General features: G+C 43.8%; 1 protein-coding gene and 1 long non-coding RNA gene across 2 annotated transcripts in view; one reads left to right on the top strand and one right to left on the bottom strand.

Moving 5' to 3' along the window:
* The window catches only part of LOC102939366 (AGBL carboxypeptidase 4), a 1,380,179-nt gene that overhangs the window by 446,664 nt on the left and 908,631 nt on the right, over positions 1-24,884 (bottom strand). The gene's annotated exons all lie outside the window — the stretch shown is intronic.
* Positions 696-6,257, top strand: LOC119566906. The gene is made up of 3 exons (XR_005226406.2): positions 696-980; positions 1,820-1,905; positions 6,111-6,257. It is a non-coding gene; the product is annotated as an uncharacterized LOC119566906 (long non-coding RNA).

Below are 24,884 nucleotides of genomic sequence, written 5' to 3'. Positions count from 1 at the left end.
CTTTGAAAATAAAATGTTTTCTTTCCTTTCTAATTTTGTTTCATGACCTATGGTATATGCCTTGGGTAAATTACAAGATAAGCAAACATTCAGACTTTTAAATAAACCTTTGTAGGCCACAAAAAGTTTGAGTGCTCAGGCATATTAGCTTAACCAAGCAAAACTAGATGTGTGTGACTGAATATGAACAACAATAGTGAGAAAGCAACAGAAAATGCTGATAATATGCTCTCTGATAGCATCTTTCATTGGAGGAACTCCAAGTCTTACACAAACATTAATTACTTAAGCCTCACAACACTGAGATAGTTATTATCACCCCCATTTCATAGACAGAGAAATGAGGGCCTAGAGGGATGACATGCCTAAATTCACTTACATCAGTGGCAAAGTCTGAACTAGAATTAGATAATCTGGCTCTCAGACCTGTATTTCAACCACAAGACCATCCTTTATTCCATATCTACTACGTTTACGGTGTCTACTGTACTTCTGCACTGGTATGGAGGGAATGCAGAAATGGAGATCATGCTAATGCAAAAAGTAATGTCACGTTGAAATACGCCTGCTCCTCTTGGCACCAAGGAGTTAAATTTACTGTTCAGTTGTCTAATATGTCACAAGACAGACCGGATTAAAGTTCACCTCCTGTCCGAATTCCAAGCAGCTTTTCATTGTTAATCTAGCCACTGAATAGGCCAACGTTATAGCTATATCAGAGAGGCTTTCCAGTTTGATTTGTTGTATCTATTGAACAACATGTGGATCAAACAAGGTTGAGCAGCTTGCCGTCCACCTGTTTCTCAAGTGCAACGAAGCAGAAGAAAGCTTCTCTGACAATTTGAAAGGGAACTACCACCAATTTAGAAGGAAATGATTGTGCACCGTCCAACCTGATGCCACTTAAACTACATCAGAGAGCAATCCTCCATCACTTAGTGTTCCGCGTCTGTCAATCTTCCGATTTGAAATGATTTTAGGTAAAGTAGCAGCACCACCACCATTTGGTATAAAATGGTTCTATTGAAAAATGTTTTATCTGTTACTTGCTCCATTATCACAATGACTCTTTGAGAGTAAAAGATGATTTTTTTAAACAGGATTCATTTGGCAAATACATGCCTTCAGGTGTTCAGGAATCCAAGATTCCTCTTGGGAAACATACAGAACTAGTTCTATATTATGGAAGAAAATACCCATTTATTTATAATCTTGCCTGACCTTGACTGGCTATCAATGTAGTCTAGGAGATTTCCAAGGCACCTATCAATGTGGTATCTAAAGTGCTGAGTAAACATCATCAGGAGTAATATTTAGTTTATATTAATCTATTAAACTCTAGCTCTTTCCAGGAGAGAGAGCCCTTCTTGGCTGGTTTTCAGCCCTTCTGTACCTGTTCTCTGGTATAGAACAGTTTCAGGCCCAACCCTGGGATAAAGCTTTTTCTTATAGCACTTCAGATACATTCAAGCGTGGCTCTGGCATGTGGTCCCTCGAGTCCCCTGGAGCACACGCCTTAGTCAGGAGTCTGTTCTCTGTGCCTCCTGCACTCCAGAAGACAGCTACAAAAACACATGGCATGACCACACTTGTATCCGTGAAGTCCCAATGAAGTCAATGAAAACTCAGGTCCCAATACATTTTGAAAGAATATAAAGACTATATTGGTTGGAGTAGCCCCAAAAGGGTAAAAGGAAGACATGAGTGGATGTAGACAGCAACAGGCAAGGAACGGGCACAAACTACTCACATGCCTAATAGTAATGGATGAAGCCAGACACATGGATGGTTGAATGTTGTACTGTCCCCTGTGGTGCAGGATTCAAGAGGATGACGTGTGCAAGAATACGTGTTTGTACGTGCATTTCCATAGGCCCACACCTACGAGGCCAAAGCATGGCACAGGTATGTATCTCTTTTTTGTAGATGTATACAAGATCACTAAAAAGTGCCAGATTCTCGGCTACCCTCAGTTTTCACTGAGCACAGCAAAGAGAGAGCAAGGCCTGTCAGGGACCCACACAGCTCCCCAGTTCTCTGCCTTACCACTTGCTCTGGTGCAGGTTAAAGTGCCCTGGAGGCTGCTCCAATTTACACTGGCTGGCAATGGTCCATAAAGGACTGCCTGCCAGCTCATAATACATTGGACGCAATGCCAGTCGTCTTCACCCCTTCCTACCCGAGTACGCCCCCCTTCCTGGGAACACAGGAAGGGAGATACAGGAGCTAGCTGGAGTTTCATGCCTGTTAGGGGATCCCCAGTAGGGGAGATACTGATCCTCTGGTGTGGTGTTTTGCCATGGATTTCAACAGCTATCTATTCCTCCGGGTATATATTGTGCATCCTACTGGACAGGAAGGGCAGGACCCAGAGTCATTGAAGTACATAGAGCTGGAGCAGCAGGTGTTCTGCAACTCCCGGTGGACTGTGTGAGGGCAGACGACAATAGGTTACCACTTCCTTTGATTCTTACCAACAAAACTAGTCTGATGGAGTGCTGCAAAAACTGAAAGCTAATCCAGTTTGCATTGTTTTGTATTTTAAAAGGCCTCAGCATCCAGTCTACCAAGACTTAATAGCATCCACTATGTTTTAAGTGGGTGTTGTGCTTCCCTAATTGTTTCTTTGGGAATTCACCTTTAATAAAAGGTGTTATCTGTAAGCCTTGTTTTCTCAGAGGTTCAGCGGCAACCACCATTCAGAACCTGTCAGCTCAGTAACATTCCCACTTCAGCACTGTGTTCGTTATGCTGTGCTGAGGCATCCATGTAAATGAGCGGAGCCCTCAAGGGTTTTTCCCTCTCCTTCTACATCTAATTTTAAAAGGAGAGACCCACAAAACCCACATACAAGATAGAGGCCCAAGGGCATACAGTCCTTTTTGCATTCAAGAGGTTTTAAAATATCACACACATCACCAAGATGGACTTGATCTGAAAGTCAGTTTCACGCATGCAAACTTCCCCCCGCCCACCCCCACACACACGGAAGTCCATGGCTTTCACAGATGCAGAACAGAATCTAGCTCTCCCTGTTTATTTTGCCCTTATTTGGTGCCTTTCATCCAAAAATCTCAAAGTGTTCTTCAAATGTTAATCAACCTGCCTGTGAGGTAGGGGCGTTGTTTGTAAGACAGGGAAACCGAAGCATAGAGGAGGGATGTGAATTGACCAAGATGACTGAGCAAGTGACTGCTAGGAGGTCAGAGGATGGAGTCTCTCAGTCAGACTTCCTGGAAAACAGCTCCACTTCTCCTCCTTTGTTGAGTCCCACTCCGACAACCTCTGATGCCTCTTTGCCACATTGGACTCCCTCAAGCCCTCTCCCTCTTTGCCTCGGCCCAGGATCTTGTCAACTTCTGCAAGTGGGCGATACGCAGGAGCAGGCATCAGCTTCCTTCAGCTCTTTCTTCCCTCCCCTCTACATCCCCCCAAGGACTTTTCCTCTTCTACCTCAGTCACCACCCCTGAGTCAACTCGCTCTCCATTTTCAACCCCTCCACTCTCAGCCCCAAGGCAAATCCTCATGTGTGCTGAAATCCAGACATTTTTGGAGCTTGCAAACCATGCAAACAAACTGTTTTCTTATGACCTATGTAACCCTTCTGCCTGTCAGAGTTGGCAGCAACAAGGGCCGGGTTTAGTATCTAGAGGTTCCATTCCAATAACACAATGCAAAACCGGCTCGAGCCCCCACCTAGTGACCTGGGACAAACATATACCACCCCCACTGGGCGCCTCCGAGAGGCAATACTTCCCCTCTCGCAAGCACATAGTCTGAGTGTAGCAAAAAGCCTTTTAATAACAGAGAGAAACAATGTGCAATTATGTTGGGGAAACACCACCAACAGGATTCATAACACAACCCATGGGCAAAAAACCCATCCCAAGCAAATTGGGGCGTGTCCTTTCCCTTTGCTTCTTGAGTCCAGCAACCCAAAATCACCCAAAGTCCCAAAAGTCCAACGACCCAAAAGCCTCGGTCAGGGCAGCCCCAGAGTTTGAAAGTTTATCTGCAGAGTTTTACCTCCCAACCTGGGTGGAGATGGGGGGGGGAGGTTTAAGGGGCGCCTTACGTGGTCCAAAGCTGATGGCCCCACCTCTCCATGGGGCTCCCCTCTGCCAGCCGCCCCATGAGCTGCTCTAGGCAGCCGACAAACTGCTCTGCTCCACAAGCCGCTCCGCTCTGCTCACCGTCCCACAAACTGCTCCACCATATATCTTCAGGCTCCCCCACTACTTAACACAACACTCAGTGATTTCAGCTCTTAGTAAGTTTAGCTCTTTTGTGATTTCAGCTTGTAGTAGGGGAGCCTCAGTGCTGGTGCACCATTAGCCCAAAGTGAATTCAGCTCAGCAGCCTGTAATTAGACTCCTAATGGAATCAAAATTAGCTCTGATATTCCACAGTAGAGAGAGGAGGAAGTGCAATTAGCATGTAAGGCCCTCACCGGGGGGGGGGCCCATGCCACCAAGTATTAATACTATCCCCAGACTCTCTCATTTCACAGAGTTTTGGAACCCATGTCCCTTGCCTAGCGAGTGCTACTTAGTTGATGGCGAGTCCCTCCATCATAACAAAAGGCCAAGTACAGTTCCACTGTCCTTGATTCCCACAATCAGGGTAATAACAATTTATTCTTCCTGCCCCAATAACAGAGACACTGGGGATCCCACAGCAGCCAAAGTGACCATTTGGGCAGCTATGGCCTCATTCTAGGCGGGGTGGGTGTGCCTATGCAAATGAGATCGGCCCCTGAAGTTCTTTTCCACAACTTGCCACACCTCACCACCAGATGTCAGGGTGGAGCTCATCCTGACTCTGCTTACACCTATAACTCTTTCTTTCCAGATGCCATGGCATGCAGCAGAACCTGTAACTGACTTGCAGGATATGGGTTGTCTAGAGAGAGACAACTGCATCCAGGAAGGGGGGGTTAGACTAGATGACCCTTGTGGTCCCTTCTAACCCCATGGTTCTATATACCACACACACACACTCTCTCACTCTCTTTCTCGGTTCTGTTGATGTCATCTTGTACCTGGATGAAAATCATCAGTTTCACTGTTAAGAAAAGCCAAACTATTTGCCAGCTAATGAGAAACAGTGAAAAGGCCTTGACAGATTCAAGGAATTCTTCGCACCAGCTGAACGTGGTTCTCTCTGTAGACCTATCATTTCCCAGTTCATTTAATATTATCAGCACTTGCAAGGGACCCATTCCCATACTGCACAATAAAGAATTGAAGGCTCAAAACAAAATGCCCCTAATTCCACACAATTCACGCTCTCTCTCTTGCTTTGACACATAGGATAGAATTATCACTACCTTTTTATTTACTTATATATTCGGGATATTTACCTATTTACTTATATATTTGGGATATATCAACATACTGCATTTTAATATATTCTATACGACAGTAAATAAAATTCTCAGAATCCTATTAAATTCTCAAAGGCACTGGAAAGTGTGGAAAGACGTACCCAGCTTTCCGCCAAGAAACCACAAAGTGCCATACCCTAACTTTTTTCAAATTTGACCCACCCTCTAAAATGAGTGCAAATGAAAGCAGCAAAAGCACCATTACTTCTGGCTCATATTCGGATGGCATTTCTGGGCCAGTCTACTCAGATTACTCAGGTATAAGCCCAAGTAAAGTGGACAGTGGAGTAAGCCTAGGGGCATATGCAGATTGGAGGAGGTACGTGGTCAAACACGGAGGCAATTTCTTCATTCCTAAGCTCTGCCTCAAAAAGGTATAACAGGCTGGAGGGGTGTGAACGCATGGGATCTGGGTGCAATGCATCATGAGTTCCCATCTAGCGCCACAGTCTAGCTGTGGCCTTTCAGGCATATATACACGTCGCCCTAAGCCACCGATCATACCGCTATTCTTCTTTAAACTGGTATCGTCACTAGTGTCTGGCATAGCTGGAAGCTTCAAAGAGGTGCCCTAGAAACATGAGGCAGATCAATATCACACAAAATGTGACGCACAATAATATCTGTCCACTTAGCCTGATGATAAAGTCTAACTGCAGAGCTGTGCAGCCCTGCTCCCACCTCCTTGTACTGACTCAAGCCGCTTCTCATCTCCTGCTGCAGCTGTCAGATTCAGGAAAGGCACATCAGCCGGGAAGTCGTTGTGAGGGGAGAACAATATCATCACAGGCCTATCAAGTCACATGGATCTTCAGTTTGATCAAACACCTGGAGAGGCCAGGATGCCATTAAGCCCTTGGCGGATCTTGTAAAAGGGGCCATTAGAGTTACAAGCGGAGCCTCAGCTTTAATTCAGAATAAGGCAGAAAGAGCCTTGACAGGGAAATGGGCAGTGGGTCTGCAACAAGGAACAATTACTGTAAGGTTCTGGCGAGCGACAACACATTCCAAAATAAAAGCAGGTTTCAGAACTAAACCTTACCCCTTTTCCAGAACAGAGTTTGATTTTTTTAAACAGTGGGAGGCTGTTCTCACCAAAGTTGTGCCTATAAGTCAGGTAGTTATATAAGTAACTGACTTGGAATTTGCCTATGCAACTACTCAATTTGTGCATGCAATCGTAGTCATTGCACATGCAGTTGCATGCCTAACTTGGTTGGAAATCAGACCCTAAGTGTTCAAAATTGCTCAGTGCCAGTTGTATTCAGTATTAGCTGGATTGCCTGTTCCCGATGCTATTTAAATACGTCAGGCCAAGTTGTGGCATTCAACCCCCACGTGTGGGTTGGTGGGGAAAACGCGCTGACCCAGGGTACCTCGGGGAGGATTTGTGCCTCAATGAGCTAACACCCCTCCTCAGGCAGCCCACTACAAACAGGCTACAGCATCCTTTGGGATGTCACAGCCTGCTCCCACCAGCGCCGCTGCCTGCTGCTCGAGCCACTGTGGGAAGGGTGAGGAGGAGCCATGACCCGCCTCCTCCCCCTGGGGTCCCACACTTCTCCAGGGCTGCACTGAGGAAGCATTCCCGCAAATTCTCACAGGCGGGGACTGTTCTCTTGTACAGGCTGGGCAAGGAGGAAGGGATCCTTGTATATTCTTGGCCCCACCCACCCCATCTCGGCATCACAGCCCGGCACAATCTAACCCTTCCTTTGTTTGGTGTAAGAGCGGAGGGTGGCTCTCTGGCAGCTTTTGAAAACAGCTCACAGCAGCTGGACCGGAGACTCTAAGAGCTAGATTGATAAAGAGATTTAGGCACCTAACTGAACTTTAGGCACCTAAGCACAAATTCTCACAAACCTCTCCTCAGCTGCTGCCTAACCCCTAATTCCTAAATCTCCGCTGATAAATCCCCACGGTGCCTAAAAATCTGCCAGTCAGCACGGGCACAGCCGCTTCTGCCCCAGTTCACGCCTAAGCCGGATCCACAACCTAGGCACTGCCTGACCTATTTCAGCTGAGGGGCCCAATGCAGCATGCATGCTCAGTCCCAGGGATTTGAACAGGGGTCCCCACATCCCAGGGAAATGACCTAACCACTGAGCTAGAGAGTCCTTCTTACTGTTTCCCCGGCCCACTGACTGTTCAGTTATTTACACAAAAAAGCAGAAAAGCTTCAGTGGGGTGGGGGGCGGGGGGGGAAGAGAGAGAGAGACAGACACACCCATCCCACGGGGGGAGGGGGGAGGTTGATTCTGGGTCTCCCACATCCTGCAGAAGTGTTCTAACCGCTGGGCTAAAAGCAAAGGGAGGGAGTGGGGGGAAGAGAAGCATCGCTGCCACATCCCCTCCTTCTTCAAAGTACCTAACTGCAGCAGAGGTCTGACAGCAGTGAATCCCAAGCGGAAACAGGGGGGGCTGGAACAATTTTTATAACAGCAGTGCTGAGAGCCACTGAACCAAAACTGTAAACCCTCTATATAAGGGAGACCACTTCAAGCCCAGGGGTGCGGTGACACCCCCTTCACCCCTAATTCCAACACCTATAGACAGGCACCTAATGCTCTTTGAGGGGTGAAGCTTAGGTCATGTTCCTCTCCTTAGTATTTCCTCCTGGTTAGCTTAGGCAGCTCCACACTCCATGTGCTGGCTCAATATGCTCCGTTCTGAGATGCCTAACCCTACCCCTGCCTTGTGTAGGGAGCCTAACACAGGGTGACTTTCCATTAGGCGGCAGGGCATCTAAAGTTAGCCTCAGCGTTGCAATGCTTAAAACCTTTTGTGGCTCTAGACCCAACTGTACAATTTTCCTAGTCTTTCTCAGTTCATCCCGGTGAGACCCACGTCTCTAGCCATGAACCACATTAATTTCGGCATTGAATTAGGCCTTCTAGGACATATTACAAACCTATATAAAAACGTTACATTTAAATGATCTTATTCTTCATCAGCAACACTTATTTATAAGCTAAACAAATTCTTGTAGAACATTTCTTATATTTAGGATAATTTAATGTTCTTCTATTCATGGTGGAAGGCAGCAAAATAATAAATTCCACATCACTTTGTTTAAATATTTTAGAGCAAAACTTGAGCTATACATTTTCATTTAACATAGCAGCCTTTTCCTCTGCCACAGCAAAAAAAAAAGTGTTTCTTTTTCTTGCTCGTTAAAATAAATGGCATTTTTAATAAAGAGTGTCCCCATAACATATATGATTTGGTCACATTATGAAATAAATGTCATGTGAGATTATACATTTCAAAGCAGACAGTTTATGTTGTTTTAGTTATGAAATTCAACCACTTTTACTTCCTTTTTTCCCCTGGAGGCAGGTATGGCTTTGATTAAAATGTGACCCCCAAAAGTAAAATAATTTAAGTGAGAGTATTTTCATTTTTTAAGGTGTATTGCTTTCCCATAGGAAGTTAAACAAAAAACCCGAACACCTTTTCCAATGGTAGAATTAAAATTTGTTTTTCTTTTGACTGACATTTTATTCCCAAGCGTAACATACTACACTAATATGTTGTAGGGAAAGCTAATTAGGTGTTACATTTTTAATCTGTAAAAGGGGCGTGGTAGAAGAGGAACATTATTACAGTGAATTTTCTTCTACAGTCAAACCAATACAAGTCTATGCTACGTGACACTATACTCAGCTAGCTCTTGCTAATCAACTGTTCTCACCAGGCTAGCCTGGGGAGAAGGCTTCAAGATCTCCTGCCACCATGAAAGACACTTTTAGCCACATAGCCTGAAAAAAAATCCCTCCTCCCACAACTATTTTTGATTTCCCTGAGGAGCCGGGCAAACAGTTGTAAAATCTCAATGTGTGAAGTGGAGGAATTGACCTAGCTTGGAGCTTTCCTAATTCCTCTAAGGACAAGATCTGAAGCTATTGATAGACTGTCATTTACTTCAATGGACACTGGATCAGGCCCTAATGGAGATGGGGATCCTGAAGGGTCTTTTTTATCCCTGCATCACACTTCCTCATGACCTCTTGTTCTTGCTCTATTGTGAGGGAATGTGTGTGACTGGCTCCCCCTCAGGTGCCACCTGGGACTGAGGTACCACTGAGCCCCCTGACACACCAGCCTGGGCTCTCTCTCACACTGTATTGCTGTGACAAGTTGCAAAACCCTCCAGTCTGCATTTTCATCAGCCTTCATACAGGTAGGGCCATACCCAGCTGCAATTACATGCAGGCTCTTTGTCCAGCCCCTGCAACGAACCAACAATGGAAAGGCTACAGCTAAGGCAACTCCCAGGCACACACCCCCTCTGGAGTATAAACCCCAAATTATACCCAGGGAACTGTACAGCATAAGCTCACAAAGTTCGCCCCATCTCTCAGTGTGGAGAGGAATATGCAACAGCCATTGCCCCTGAGCTAAGATTCCCATACACTTCACACCAACACACTAGTTTAGATAAAGCAAAAACAAGTTTATTAACTACAATAGATAGATTTAAAACTATAAGGGATATAAACTATAAGGGATAGCAAACAGATCAAAGCAGATTACCCAGCAAACAAACAAAAAACACAAACTAAGTCTAATATACTAGATTGGATATGAATTAGCAGATTCTCACCCTAAGGGATGATACAAGCAGGCTGCAGATTCTTAAGGGGCAAGCTGCACTTGCTTTACAGCTTGGAATCCCCAGGTGTTTCATTCACAGGCTAGAAATCCCTTTAGCCTGCATCCAGGACTTCCCCCAGTTCAGTCTTTGCTCCTCAGGTGTTTCCAGGAGTCTTCTTGTGTGGGGAGTGAACACCACCAGATGATGTCACTCCCTGCCTTATACAGGTTTTGTATATGGGGGGAACCCTTGGTTTCAATGCTTGATTCCCAAACCAATTTGTGGAAAAATACTGAGATCCCAAGATGGGGTCCAGAATCATGGGGTCTGATCACATGTCCTTGTAGGGTCATAACAACCATTACTCACAGGCTGTTTGGAGTGTTCTCAGGAAGGCTCACCACCAGGTGGGAGATAAGCTTCTCCTAAGGCCTATTGTTTTTTCCTAATGGCCCATTGCCCTGAATAGGTCCTTCCCCACCCACTATCTAGACTGAAAGCATCTTGTCTAGTGGGAGTTACTCAGGTGTAACTACATTTGAAATACAGATAGTCTATATTAATAACTTCAGATACAAAAATGCTATAGGCATACAAATAGGACAACAATATTCAGCAAATCAACTTTTCCAATGACACCTCACTTGACTTATCTTGCATAAAATACATCACGATTATGTTATAATCATATCAGAAATATGGGGTGCACTGTCACAGTGTGGCCTAGTGTTAAAGGGGCTACGCCTCCTGAATTGTACTCCTGATGCTGCCACTGACTAAAGCATGCCCTGGGGCTAGTTTGCTCAGCCTTGGAATAGTCTGCTCAGCAGTAAACTGGGTATAAACACTTGCTACCTCACAAGACTGTCGTGAAACTCTGATAAGTACTCAGATCCTTGGATAAAAAGAAGTATCAAAGAGTAGAACATCATCGTTCACCTCCCCTCAGTGATTTGTGTTGCTGCGTACCTTACCCTGGTGCAGCAACCTTGGCCCAGCTCCTCAAAGGACACTGAAATACCTTTGAGCATCTGGACCCTGGAGACCAATGATCAATAATGAAGACTGACTAGTAGATGACAGAAGAACACAAAGGGAAAGCTTTACCATATCAGTGATATGCCATTCAAGACACCAAACCACGAAACTTGTGCCATACTGGCCTGGCCAGGGGATTGCTTATTAATTGTGTCAACTTGGTTACATTGACTTTCCTATGTGTGTTTGTTTCTAAAACCCTAATAGCGCCTAATGCATTTTAATGATGCTAATGCTCTGTTACAATAAACCGCATTCCTATTAAAATCATTGACAACACAGGCTTTGGTTTAATAGAGAAATTATTTTAAACTAAACATCACCATCTGTCAGCGCCTTAAACAAGTGTGCAGTGATGCACGACCGCACAGTGAAATTTTAAAGCTCGTAGTGGCTTTTTCAGAATGCGAGCCCTGAATATTACACACACACCTGAAGCTACTAGTGCCACCGCCTAGAACTAGCACTTCATTTTCGATTACGTGCAGTGACAAAGAAAACGTTCGAGGCGCCGCCATCTGTGTTTCCCTTAATTATCAATGTGAAAAGCACATACAATATTTCACAACTCATTCAGAAACCAGTGAGCAGTGACTAGTGCTGTGCGTGCTCCTTGGATCCGTTCAGCATCCTTGCATAAATGATGTTCACAGTCATTTCTGTGAGAAGTTGTTCCCTAGCTTGCCTGGTACAAGATTGACATACGTGACCTGCTTGTTGTTCCCTGAACAGCAGGGTATGATCATGTGAAATTTGAAACTGCCTTTGACAAAGTCTATTTTCAATGGCTTTGCTACTTTTTTTTTTTAAATGTATTAGACTGATTGTGTAATTCTGTTCATCTGTCAGGTACATAGCAGAAAACAGGCTGATCAATAGGCAGAAAAAGGATTACAGCCGGGGGAAAAGTGGGTCTGAGGTACTCAGAAGTGGGCCGAGAGTCAGAACTTGTGAGTTCTGGAACTCAGCCCAGGGGTAAATCTGGTCCACAATAGGAGATACGAACCTCAACCTGTTGAAGCAATCAAAACGTTATTATGTAGTATTGGGGAACACCCGTTAGGACAAAGGCTGCGAACACCATTGTACAGGTAAAGTCTATTAACTCTGAATAGTTATTGCATTTGGAGGTAATCAGAATTTTCTGAATTTGGATGGAGTACGAGGAATGCCGTCTAGACTGCTCTCTAGACAGGCTCAGAGTGAGTCTGAGTGGTTAAAATGCTGCCACCCACAAATGCCTGTCTACACTAGTACTTCTACCATTGCTACCAATCATAAAGCAGTACTGTTATCAACCGTGGTAAATTAAGGAAAAAAAATGCTAGCAGAGGCAAAGCAAAAAAGTGTCTAGCTCCAGATCAGGGAGTTGCAAGATACCCAAGGCATCTCCCATAATCCCATCTCCCAAAGAAATATTCAGCATATACTACTTTATATTAAATGGAAATTCGATTACAAGAGTTACCTGAAATGGGCCCTGAGCGGGAATGCCTGACTAGGATCAAGGAAACAAGCTAAAATGTATCAGGTCGGGAACGACTTTTAGACGGCTGGATAACACAGGGACAATAAATCCAGAAGGAAACTAACACAGACTCATTCATTTCTGGATTTCTTGTCTCCCTTCTCATCCCTGATTTCCCAGGGGCGCACCTCCTACAAATTAAACCAGTTAGGGGAAAGCTTAAGCATTGTAATCTCTTCCCCTTTTATTACAGTAATGCTACTTCCCCTCACCCCCATCCAGAATTTATATTGAATGAGCTCCGGCATAGGAGATAAATGATTTGGTTGTGCTTAACTCCACTACCAGCTCCACCCTTCCACCATCTTGAGTTGTACATTGTGTTCATAATAGTAGGAATAAAGCCAATTAAAAGGAAAACACAAAAGAAGGAAATCAAATGTATCCCTCTCCTGGTCATCCTCTTTCCTTTTTGTTACAAATCAGTGATGCTGCATGTTGTCCTCAAGTTATATGCCCAAGCAACAATACCATTCGCAGTTAACCTTTGTAAATTAAAACAAGTTTAGAGCCCACTTGGTTTAGTGCTGTGGCTACATTTACTTTTGATCTTGTTTACTCAAGCAATTCCCACCCTGGAGCTTCAAAGTTTGTGGTTAGTTTTTAAGTACAGTTAGTCTTCATGATGAATACAACAAAGCTTATGAAAGAATCCCAAATAGACAAGCATGATAAGATATAGGACAAAGAGTCTGGCAGAGTTCCAGGTCCAAGCAATATTTTTGTGCCCAACCTCTTCAATTACAGTCACATGCTAGCCTATGAGTTTTAGGATCAAACTGTTCCAGTGGCTGTTGGGGAATATCCCTTTTTATGAAAAATGTTATGGTTTTAAATTTCTTTACTGATATGAGAGACATTTAATGCAACGCATTTCACCATGACTACGCAGCCAGGAAATTACACAAAAGAAGGAGAAACTCCGCTGAACAGTAGAGTTATGAAAAGTTCTTCTTAAAGGGACATTGCCAAGTCAAAAGAAAATCATTTCTAGCAAAACATAGGGGGTCATATAGTTTGTCACCAAGGGGTCTCAGATGTGGTGCATCTAGGATAAGGGCTTTGGAGTGCCACATTGTTTCCGTTCCTTCCATACCCTCACACAGACTTTACCTCAAGTGACCGGGACCAGCAGGGCATTTCAAGCACACTTCCCAACAACAGTGTGGTTGATGGATGGGAGGTCTGGTTGGACACAGCTGGTTGGAAAACAGAATTTTCATCCCACAGGAAATTGATATTTCCACATTATTCCAATTCAACATGAAAGCTAAAGTCAAAATATTGACAAGTTTGCAGACTGAAAAAAAAAAATCCCCCCAAAAGTTTCAAATTGGAAATGTCCAAATGGCCCATGTCAGTTCTTGACTGATTTTTTTCCAGTGGGGGGCGGGGGGGGAGGCAGGGAGGGTCAAACATGCATTTTCGGCACAAAGAAAATGTCTAAGACAATTTGTTGAAATGTTTCTTCTACAAGTTCCAGCCAGCAGCAGCAGCGATCTTTCTATTCTACACAGGGTCTTACATCATGCTCACCACTTTAGTATCTGAATCCCTGCCAGTCTTACATTAAGTGACTAGACTAATATTGGTCATGTGTTAGTTGTTCTCTCCCCTGGGAGAGAAGTGTGTGTAGTGGAGGGTCTTGTTTGGGTAGTTTTTTTATTTTAATATATAGCAACTTGTATATTTGTGTTTTACAGAAGGCAAGATCATAAAAATGTGCCTTGCACTTGGAGCAGAAGGTGGTGAGCTTTGTGATGGTCCTTAGCTCCTAGGAGAATTCAGTCCACACTTTTGGACCAGACCCTGAGAAAGCTCTGTCTCCCACTCAAATAAGCTTTACACATATTATAGAAAGTCCCATTGTGTCGGAGAAGCAGACCTGATGATCACAGTCTTCATTCCAGAATTTTAGTTGATCTTTCCAAGATCCTGGTCTCAGGCCATTGAGCACCTTGAAGACAAGGACCAAGACCTTGAACTTGATTCAATAGTCTATGGGAAGCCAGGATAGAGAGTGGACGGCAGGTTTGATGCCTGCACAGTAGCCCTGGCTGCTAAGGAGATGCATCACAGCATTGTACGCTAGTTAGTTTCCCAAGTGCTGAAGGCTTCATGTTCAGACATATTGCATTGGTGAAGACTAGCTAAGAAGGGACACAGGTTTGAATAGCTGAGGCCAGGTCATCATCCATCTGAATGGCATGGAGTCTCCTAGCCAGTCAAGGATGGTAAATACACACTACTCATAGATGCTGCTGTGAGATCTAGCATCAGCAAAGAATCCAAGAATATTCCTAAGCAAAGGACTGGACTGACCAATTGTGAGTGTGTACCTTCAACCAATAGGAGACTGCACCATGGCTACAAACTCTTTAAATTACTTCTCTCTGTCCATTATAACCACCATTTTGCTTAGATTCAGCCAGCTCTTCTTCATCCATGAGCTCATCTCATCCAAAAATGGAGCAATTTTGGTGGTAGTGGTATGGTAGTTTGTGGTGAAGGATAAGTAGAGTTGTGTACCATCTGCAAATTGCTGGAACTTGAATACATGTTCGCCAGTTCACCTAGTGCCTGCATATAGCTGTTGAACAGGACTGGAGAGAGAACTGATCCTTGTGAGAGTCCACAAGTGGGTGCTCCAATGATGGAGGTGCAGTTTCCAACCATTGCTCCATTTTAGCACATTACCCTGGACCCATCACCACTCTCAGCCAAGACAGCCGTGTTACATGATTGACAGCAATAAATACTTCACAGAGGTCGTAGTGGATGAGAATGGATGTCTGCCCTCTATCCACTGACAGCAGATGATTATCCATTCATGCTTCTAGAGCACTTTCAGATCCACATCCTGGCATGAATCTAGATTGTGCCAGATCTAGAATATTACATTCAGTTAGACGAGCTTGTATTTGATCATTGGCTAGGTTTGATCCTGGGTAGTAGCTGGCTAGAATGATGTATCTTGGATGAGTTTCTTCAGGATTGGTCAGACTATCATGTGGATGAAGGAGGAAAGGAAGATTCCTTCCCTGAATGAGGCATTGGCTACTTCAGTCATGAGCCGCACTGGTGTTCATGACTATCTCACAAGCCAAGAAGGGCCTGGGTTGGGTTTACAGGACTCGGTCTCTCCTCCCTCCCCAGTGTGCGATGTAACACCAGTAGGAACCAACTCCCACTGGCCCTCACACCACCTCTGTAGCAGGCCAGGGACCTCTGTTCACTTTGAAAATGTGGAAACAAAGGAGCGAAGCATTCTGAAATGTGACAAGGAGACTGAATCCTTTCCCAGCCTGACCCTTCAGCACAGGAACCACCCCTCCCCACAAAAAAGGGCTCTCTGAGGAAGGAGCCCTGGGCCCCAGTATTGCCTCTCTGGCCTTCACCTCCATGTCCTGGTCAGCAGGCCACTTTACCGCTGTGACTCAGACACTCCTAAGTGGTAAGTGCTACCTCCCAAAGCAGATGAGAGCAACAGTGGCATCATGAGAACGCAGATGTCTTATTTCAAGGAAATAGACTTCTGAGGACACTGACATCTCCCCTTTTTATGGGGCGAGACCCCATCTATTATAACTGTTGCTGTTTTTATTATTTCCATTGCTTTGATGCCATACTTCAGTACACTCACCACTACTCCAGGAACAGACTGTTCCAGCTCTGTCCACTCCCAGGACTCAGCCAGGTTACAGTTGCAGAAAGTATCCAACAAGCCTGTCTTTTCCATGGCATTTAGACAACCAAACCACCATTCTTCCACTCAGATCATCCGATGGCACTGCCCACTCTTTCACTTATCACAGTGAAAACCGGGAGGAGCTGTCCAAGGAAACGGCATAGCAGACATAAGAAACCAGATTCCAGACATCTAACACCTATACACTGCACAGAACCATTACCTATGCATGGGCCCAAAGCAGACAGCACAGAGTGACAAGTTAAAAGTGAAGCTTGTCAATGATCTCCTGCCAACAAACAATGCATGACCTCATCAACAATGAAGCACTTGATATAGCCTGCATCACTGAGGCCTAGCTGGATGACACAGCAAATTCACCCCCCAACTCTGCTCCACTCCCACCACATTACTCGGTACACCACAGACCCAGACAGGACAAGAAAGTAGGCGACACGGCATTCATCTTCTCTGCAAACATCAAATCCAACAGAGTTACCTCAGACAAGACTACTTCATTTGAATCCATTAGCTGACAATAGAACCCACAGCCAAAGCTAACAGATTTTATGGTTGCAGTGTTGTTGTAACCATGTTGGTCCCAGGGTATGAGACGCAACATGGGTGAAGTAATATCTTTCACTGGACCAACTTCTATTGGTGGAATTGACAAGCTTTCGAGCCTCACAGAGCTCTTCCTCAGGTTTGGGGAAGGTAACCAGTGGAAAACAAAGGCTGATACACACAAAACCCTGCCTCAAGTAGCTATCCAAGGGACTTCCTCAATCCTGAGTGCCTTCAATGGATTCAGAACCAAGTACCAAGCGCTGTGAAGGACAGTAATCCAAGTTTACTGTGACCATGCACATTTGGGAAAGCTTTTCAGACAGCCTGGATTCACCTCATCTCTACTCACCAACCAACAGCCCATCTGCATTCCCAGAGTTCAGTACATTCACTCATCAAGTAGTTCTGGACACCCTTTAGGGGTCTCAACTCCATACCTGTGAATTTACCTCCAGTTGACATGGGTCAAAAGCATGACACTAATATTTCAAATGTGAGAATCTCAAATTACGAGGCCAAAGCCTTATCATTCTTTTATACTGACTCGATTACATCTTCGCCAAAGTGATCAATGCACATTGCTCTCAAAAAATACTCGTGATTCCAAAAATTGAAAAAGTCACACTTCAATGGTATCATTCATTCAAGAAACTTTACAAATATGAATTAAGCCTCACTATACCCAAATGAAGTTGATATTATCGTACCTGTTTTACAGGTGGAGGAAGAGTCAATCCTGGTCTGATTAAAATACCATACAACGCTGGTCTGCTATAGGGCCAGATCATGCCAACAGAAATTTCGGCTAGAATCAGTGAGCATTTTTGCTTAGAAACTAATGAAACTATCTGGCCCAATGTTACTGATTTCTATAGCAGAGCAGTTTGATTAATGTTATATTTCTTAGACCAGAAAGTTGGGACTTTCAATTGATTGTGTGTTGATTTTGAAAAAAAAAATAATAACAACTTGCTATTGATTGAAGTTTTTCTAATGAAGGAAGAATTAAACCCTGAGATGAAACGTCATTCCTGAACCTGAGATATGCAGAGTGGATTAAAAAGGAGAATTTTGCCTTTGGTTTGATGTTCAAATTAGATCACTAATTCATACAGTCCTTTTGCTGTCTAATAAATTCAGATGAAAAGGGGAGATACAAATTCTCATACTCCTTTTGCTGCTTAATATATTCAGATGAGAAGACAAGATAGAATAATCAACAGAAGAATTAATTTATGCAGATCTTTCTCTAGTTCCATGATTTAAAATGTCTTTTTAGATAAAAGTCCAGTAATACTCAGCACCGTTCACCTTCAAGATATTAACTAGGGAATCTGCACAGCAACACGGGGAAAGGTTGGTATGGAGTGTTACTTCCTTGTGAATCTGCACAGCACCCCTGCAAACTAGGATTGGAATATTACTCTGTACAATGGAGATAATACAAGGCAGAGAGGGTAAGGGACTTCCCCACTGGGACGCAGTGAGTCAGTGTTAAAGCCAGTTTATAAGGAATGAATTCCTAGCTTCCAGTCCTGTAGCTGGACCATAAACCATGCACATCTTTGAGATCTGTTCACTGCACAGGATTTACGTGCACCAAGTGTTGATGGTGCCACATTGTTGTCTGATGAAAAAAATTATTAGTGACAAAAAAAGAATGTTACTGTTTTCGAAAGAAGGACTTCTACCAGCGTGGGTGTTTGAAATGTCTGGCCAGTCTAAACCCAGTCAGCTATGCTTGTGGTGTAGCCAATGATTTTAGCTCATCCGTTTATTGTGTGATGCATGATTAATCATCATATTAGATCATACATATTCATTGTATGTTAATTAGAGTCAATTTGTAGGATTATAGAAGTATAAGATTGAACAGTATTTAGTAAGAATAATCGTGTATTAGATATCCAAGTAAGAAAAGCTGGAACAAAAGGCCTGTAGGCTGATGTCTGCAAGATTCTGCTTAAGCTATTTTAGGCCTTGGAGATCAGAAATGCTGACATAAGTGACCAGAAAATAACCCGAAGCCCCAAGATTATGGGAGAAGAGGTATTGAGGAGTAATATTACAAAAAATTACCCAGAAGATTCATTTTAAATCATAAAAATGCTGTAAAGGCACATCTGTTTTCAACATGCATCCTAACCACAGGATACAGGTTGTGCATCAATACTAATGAGAATAATGGAAACCCATAGGTATTGGATGCCTTATGTTTCTAGGGGACATTAGATCAATAAGTTGACACTTTCATGGACATTCACGGAATGTAGGTAGAGACAGAATCACATTATAAGAAGAGGGTACCTACATTAGGAAAATTGAGCTCCCTGTGGGAAACTCCATCAGGAACCATCCCTCTACTGAGGATCAATCTGTGAGAGAGACCCTTCTGACCCTAACACTATTGTTAAGGATGCAACTAACTATATCTGTAACTTGTGCATCGGTCTGTATAGAATTCCTATATGCTTGTGTAATCATAACTTTAATTGTAACTTTAATAAAACTTGTAAAACAGACTAGACCTTATACTTGTGAATGTCTGTGTGGTCACTACTCTTGGTCTTTGTGTGTTCCTAGAGACTAAATCTGAAGCAAGTAGCAGAGATGACTTTCACTCTGTTAAGCTTGAAACTGTAGCCACCAGAGCCGAACCCATTGTGGTGTAGTACCATATTACTAAATTCACTTTAAATAAAATAAAAGGCTACAGTTGGCAAGCACAACATGAAAATACAGAAAACATTCTGAAACTGAAGTTATTCTTCAATTGAAATACCATAAAAAAAAAATAAAAAGTCTGTAGGGACGAATGATGTTTGGCGTTTCAGATCACTACACAATGCTGACCTCTGCAAGATGTAGCCAGCAGTCATCCTATACAGCCATAGCACATTACAGACTGGCGTTCTAACAACGAAGCCGACCCAGGGATGGGATTGCAAACTGCTCTGAACACAAGATTCCTCTTCTCAACCTTCCAGAAGGCTACCATCCTGCAATGCACAGAACTCCACCTCACCCCCTTCTTCATGCTCCCCAAAGCAGACAGCTGACACAAAAAGATGAACCAGCCAGGGACAGAAGCACATAGAACACTGATAAGGAGAGCAAGAATGGAAATGATAAACAGATTCAGATCTTCTGATTAGCACCAAGGTTTATTTACACAGATGCATATCTTCCACAGATGACACAAACGTGTGTAGAACAGGGATTTCACATCTTAGTCACAGCCTCTCCTGCTGACAATATGATGTCATTGTTATACTCAGGTCTAAATAGTTCTATTATGCAGCACTAGTAAGACGTTCAGTAACAGAAAGTTACTTTCCCCTTTAATTTCAGTTTCCTACAGTATTACAAGCTTTTTGCCTTATAAAAGAACTTTGGCAAAGTATCTGTAAGTTGTCCGCTATGAAATATTAAGCAGAGAATGAGCACTCACCAAGAAGATGGAGCAGATGCTTAAGGTTGACAGCGGGGCCAGGGAAGAAGTATCCATGTGATACCACCAAGCACAGGCAGGGGAACAGACAGACATGGACAAACAGGCCAAAGCGGAGGGAATTTGGAAGATTTTAACAAAGACGAAAATAGCAATGGGCTGGCTGTGTTACAGAACAAGATAGAAGACTGACTATTCTTATGACAACATGGAGCTCGATGGACGGGAGGCCTATCAAAGATGCAGACCCAAACCAGCAATGTTTACAGGGCCCAACAGGGTCACATAGGGCCCAGAACAAATCTATTAATATCACCACGCCGAAGGTTTTGACCCTGAAATCTGTACAGCAGTTTTCTACATCCATGTTATCCGAGTTCCCGTAGAAGCACGTTTGCAATGGAACCTTCATCAGCACACCCAGTAGAATGGTGTCATAGCAAATCTAGTGTATCTAGCAATTTGCCTCTATAATGGTATGGCTCAGGACAGACTGATAGTCAGCCTGCAGCATTGCTATACAAAATAAGCTATACTTATTTTGTTTCAAGTGTTTAACATACAGATTGCTGGAAATCTGTAAGATTAATGAAACCGTGTACACAGAGTGCCTCCTGCCCACAGACAAAGGAAGTACGTCCATATTCATCCTGCAGCATTTGATATCACTGATCACCTGATACTCCTGTCCTGCCTACAAGAAGCTGCAGGGATGAACAGAAATACCCTGAAATGGCGCGGGTCCTCTCTCTCGGAGGGCTGTTATGGACAACTGTTCCTCTACCTGCCGAGCTCTCAGCTGCAGATTCCCCCAGGGCTCAGTCCTTTCCCCAACATAATTTGAGATCCAGATGAAGTCATGGAAGAGAAAGTGAAACATCGGACACTGAGGTGCCAAAAAGTACACAGATGACAGAGCACTGTCTCTTAGCTCTTCCAGAGATGAGCCAAAATCTGCACTGGATGAAGTGCAGCTGGCTAATGGAGAACCTAGACAAGACAGAAGTAGGAAGAAAGAAGCATTTTGAAAAGGTGTTTCTCCTATATTATTAGTATCATAAATCAGAACTGAGGCTCCATTGTGCTAGGTGCTGTATAAACAAATACACAAAGACATGGGATGTGTCCCAAAACCATTACAATCTAAGAAGCCAAGTGCTAGAGCCCTGCAGCGGGACTCGAGTCCTGCGGGTCCCTCAGAACCCACTGCCATAATAGCAAGAGCAAGTGGGAGTGGGTATTGTGGAGTGGGATGGGAGCGGGATTAAAAATTGTCCCACGCAGGATTCTACCAAGTGGCATATGAAGGGTGGGGAGGTGGGGGAAATATATATTTGCATTTTTTTAATTTGCTTTGACATAATAAAATAGGTCATATGTGTCAAATAAAAATATATGTCAAATAAAGAACCAGATATTCTCAACTACCCTCTTCCCCCCAAAGCCATTAATTGGATAATTTCTTATAGTCATTGTGGCAGAGGTAGGGCTTGAGGAGAGGTTTAAAAAGAGTTAGACAGTAGTGGCCTTATTGGTCAGTCTCAGGAGGATGTTTCCATCCTTAACAGACCATGCGGAAACTCAGTGGCACAGATGTTTGCGAGAGATGCTGACAGGTGAGCTGAGATCAACAGACTAGAGTGAGCAAACAGGGAGGAGTAGAGTTTTGAAGGGCCTTGAAGGAGGGAAGAAATGATGTACAATAATGAAACAAATGATTTTAAAAAATTGGACTTATCCCAACCCCTGAAATGTTTTCACCTGGGTTTGGTTTCACTTTGGTGCAAAAATTCCTTTTAGCTCTTATTTTATCCAGATTGGCTCACTTACGTTTACAGGAGTGATTCTTGTTCCTTAGTCTCTTATTTTATTCCTTGCTGACACTAAGCTCTCATATAGCAGCATACACAAGTAATGCCTTCTACCATCTCCAGGTGGCAAGGAGATTCCGTTGCATCCTGGCCTCCATTATAAATGCCTTTGTCACCTCTTGTCTGGATTACAGCAATGCAACGTTCCTGGGGTGAAGACTTCAGAATGTATGAAATTCCAGCTAGTACAAAACACTACAGCAAGTCTCCTCACCACCACGGGATACCACAACCACATCAGACCCATCCTCAGCTTGCTACACTGCCTCCCCTTCGAATACCGAGTGAAATTCAAGATCTTAGTCCTTATCTTTACAGTGCTCAATTATCCGGGCCCAGAATCCCGAAAAGATTACCCAAAGCTCCGGGATAAAGACCATTGTCAACAACTTCAGTCCTCTGACACAATGGAACTCTCTACAGTAAGGGCAGCACCTGTGTGGGAGATAGAACTTTTTCAGGGCAGGTGAAAGACTGGAATGAACTCCAACAGGAACTAAGGACCACCCCAAACCGCATCACCTTCTGCTCTAAGTGCAAGGGACTTTTCTTTGACCTGCCTTAGCTAATGTAAACACACAGAAGTAATGTACATTAAAACAATCACACACCCCCAGAAAAAAAAAATACACCCTCTCCAAACACAGAGCTCCATTCTTGGTCCTGTTGTCTTCTCCCTCTGCACCTTATCTCTGGGTAATCTCATCCACAAACAAATTCAACTAACATATCTATGTGCTGACAACTCACAGAGCTACCTGTTTACTCCAGATCTGTCTCCTGTCCAAAGTAAAAATCTCTGTTTGTCTCTGACATCCAGCTCAAGCTCAATTTGGCTATAAAAGAGTTCTTAGTCTTTCCCCTGCAAGTCCTCCTCACCACCTCTCTCAATTACTGTGGACAACACCATCATCCTGCCTTTCACTCACGCCTATTACCTGGGCATCATCTTTGACTCAGACCTCTCTGTAGGTCCTCACATTGAAGATGTGTCTAAATCTTGCCAATTCTTTCTGCATAATTGCCCTAAGGTACAGCCTCTCTTATCCTCCCACAAACCGAAACCTTTTGTCCAGCTCTCACCATCCCACATGTAGATCACTGCAACATCATTTTCTCCAGCCTTAACAAATACAGACTCATCCCACTTGTATCCATTCAGGAGTTGCTGCTGTGATCATTGTTCTAGCCTGACACTTCAGCCATGTCACCCCCTCTCTTTGCATCCCGCCGCTGGCTCCCACTTCAATATCACATCAAACTTGCTTGTCTTCATTTTCCAGGGCCTCCATGACCTACCCTCACCCTATGTATCATCTCTCATTCACTGTCACGCTCCTCATGCTCACCTTCAATCGGCCAGTGAGACCAGTCTCCATCCCCACTTGTTAAATTTTCAAACAAGCACCTTCATGCCTTCTCCCATGCTGCCCTTCACGCTTGGGCCACAAAGTCACCTATAAGCCTCCTTCAAAACTCTGCTCAAAACTCTTTGTTATAGTGCCTACAAAAATCATAACAATGGTTAGGCTGCTGGTGTGCTGAGACCACTGGCTAGTCATAGGACCAGTAGTCTCATTGTACTTCCCCGTGGGTCTGGCTGCGCCTATCTGTTGTCTCTCATCTTATATTTACATTGGGAGCTCTTTGGGGCAGGGACTGTCTTTTTGTTCTGTGTTTGTACAGCACCTAGCACAATGGGGTCCCGGCCCATGACTGGGGTGCCAAGGTGCTATGTAATGCAAATAATAAAAAAAAAAATCAACCAAAAAACACTCCATTCTTCTTCTGGGGAGAGGATGAGAGAGAGAGCCAACAAACCACACATGACAAATGTCAGTCACATTGCTTAATGCATACATAACTGGAAGGTGCTTAACTACTACGATGATAAGCACGGCATGAGAACTCCTGTGGAATAGATTTTGCATGCTCAGCTTTTCTTTGTGGTTCTCTTGTGATAAATAGCTCACATGCTGAGCCCTGGACATCAGAACCAGTTATACTGAGAATGACAGTGTTGACTAGGACCCTGGGAATTCTATTCACCTCTTTAAAAAAAAATAAATAAATAAAAGGTACCCCAGAAACTTTACCTTCCACTTAGCTAAAAGGGGCAGGCTTCTGATTAATAAGACTGAGACTTTTCAGCTTGGAAAAGAGGTGACTAAGTGGGGGGATATGATGGAGATCTATGAAATCATGAGTGGTATGGAGAAAGTAAATAAGGAAGTGTTATTTACTCCTTCTCCTAATACAAGAACAAGGGGCCACCAAATGAAATTAATTGGTAGCAGGTTTAAAACAAACAAAAAAGTATTTTTTCACACAACGCACTGTCAACCTCTGGAACTCCTTGCCAGAGGGTGTTGTGAAGGCCAATACTATAACAGGGTTCAAAAGGAAGATGGCTATCTATTGATGGACCTATTAGCCAGGGAGGGCAGGAATGGTGTCCCTAACCTCTGTTTGCCAGAAGCTGGGATTGTGTGATAGAGCATGGATCACTTGATGATAACCTGTCTGTTCATTCCCTTTGGGGCACCTGCCATTGGCCACTGACAGAGGACACGATACTGGGCTTGATGGACCTTTGGTGTGACCCACTATGGACGTTCTTATGTTCTTAAAATAATAATACTCTGCATTTATATAGAGCCTTTCACCTTCAAAGTGGTGTACAAATATTCATTCATCCTCAATACCCTAGGAGGTAGAAAGAGTATTTGTCTCCAATGTATTCATGGGGAAAATCAC

The sequence above is a fragment of the Chelonia mydas genome, chromosome 8 (genome assembly GCF_015237465.2).
Source record: "Chelonia mydas isolate rCheMyd1 chromosome 8, rCheMyd1.pri.v2, whole genome shotgun sequence".
NCBI classification, from domain to species: domain Eukaryota; kingdom Metazoa; phylum Chordata; order Testudines; family Cheloniidae; genus Chelonia; species Chelonia mydas.
The sequence above is the reverse complement of the archived record's forward strand: the minus strand, read 5'-3'. Positions and strand labels throughout refer to the sequence as shown.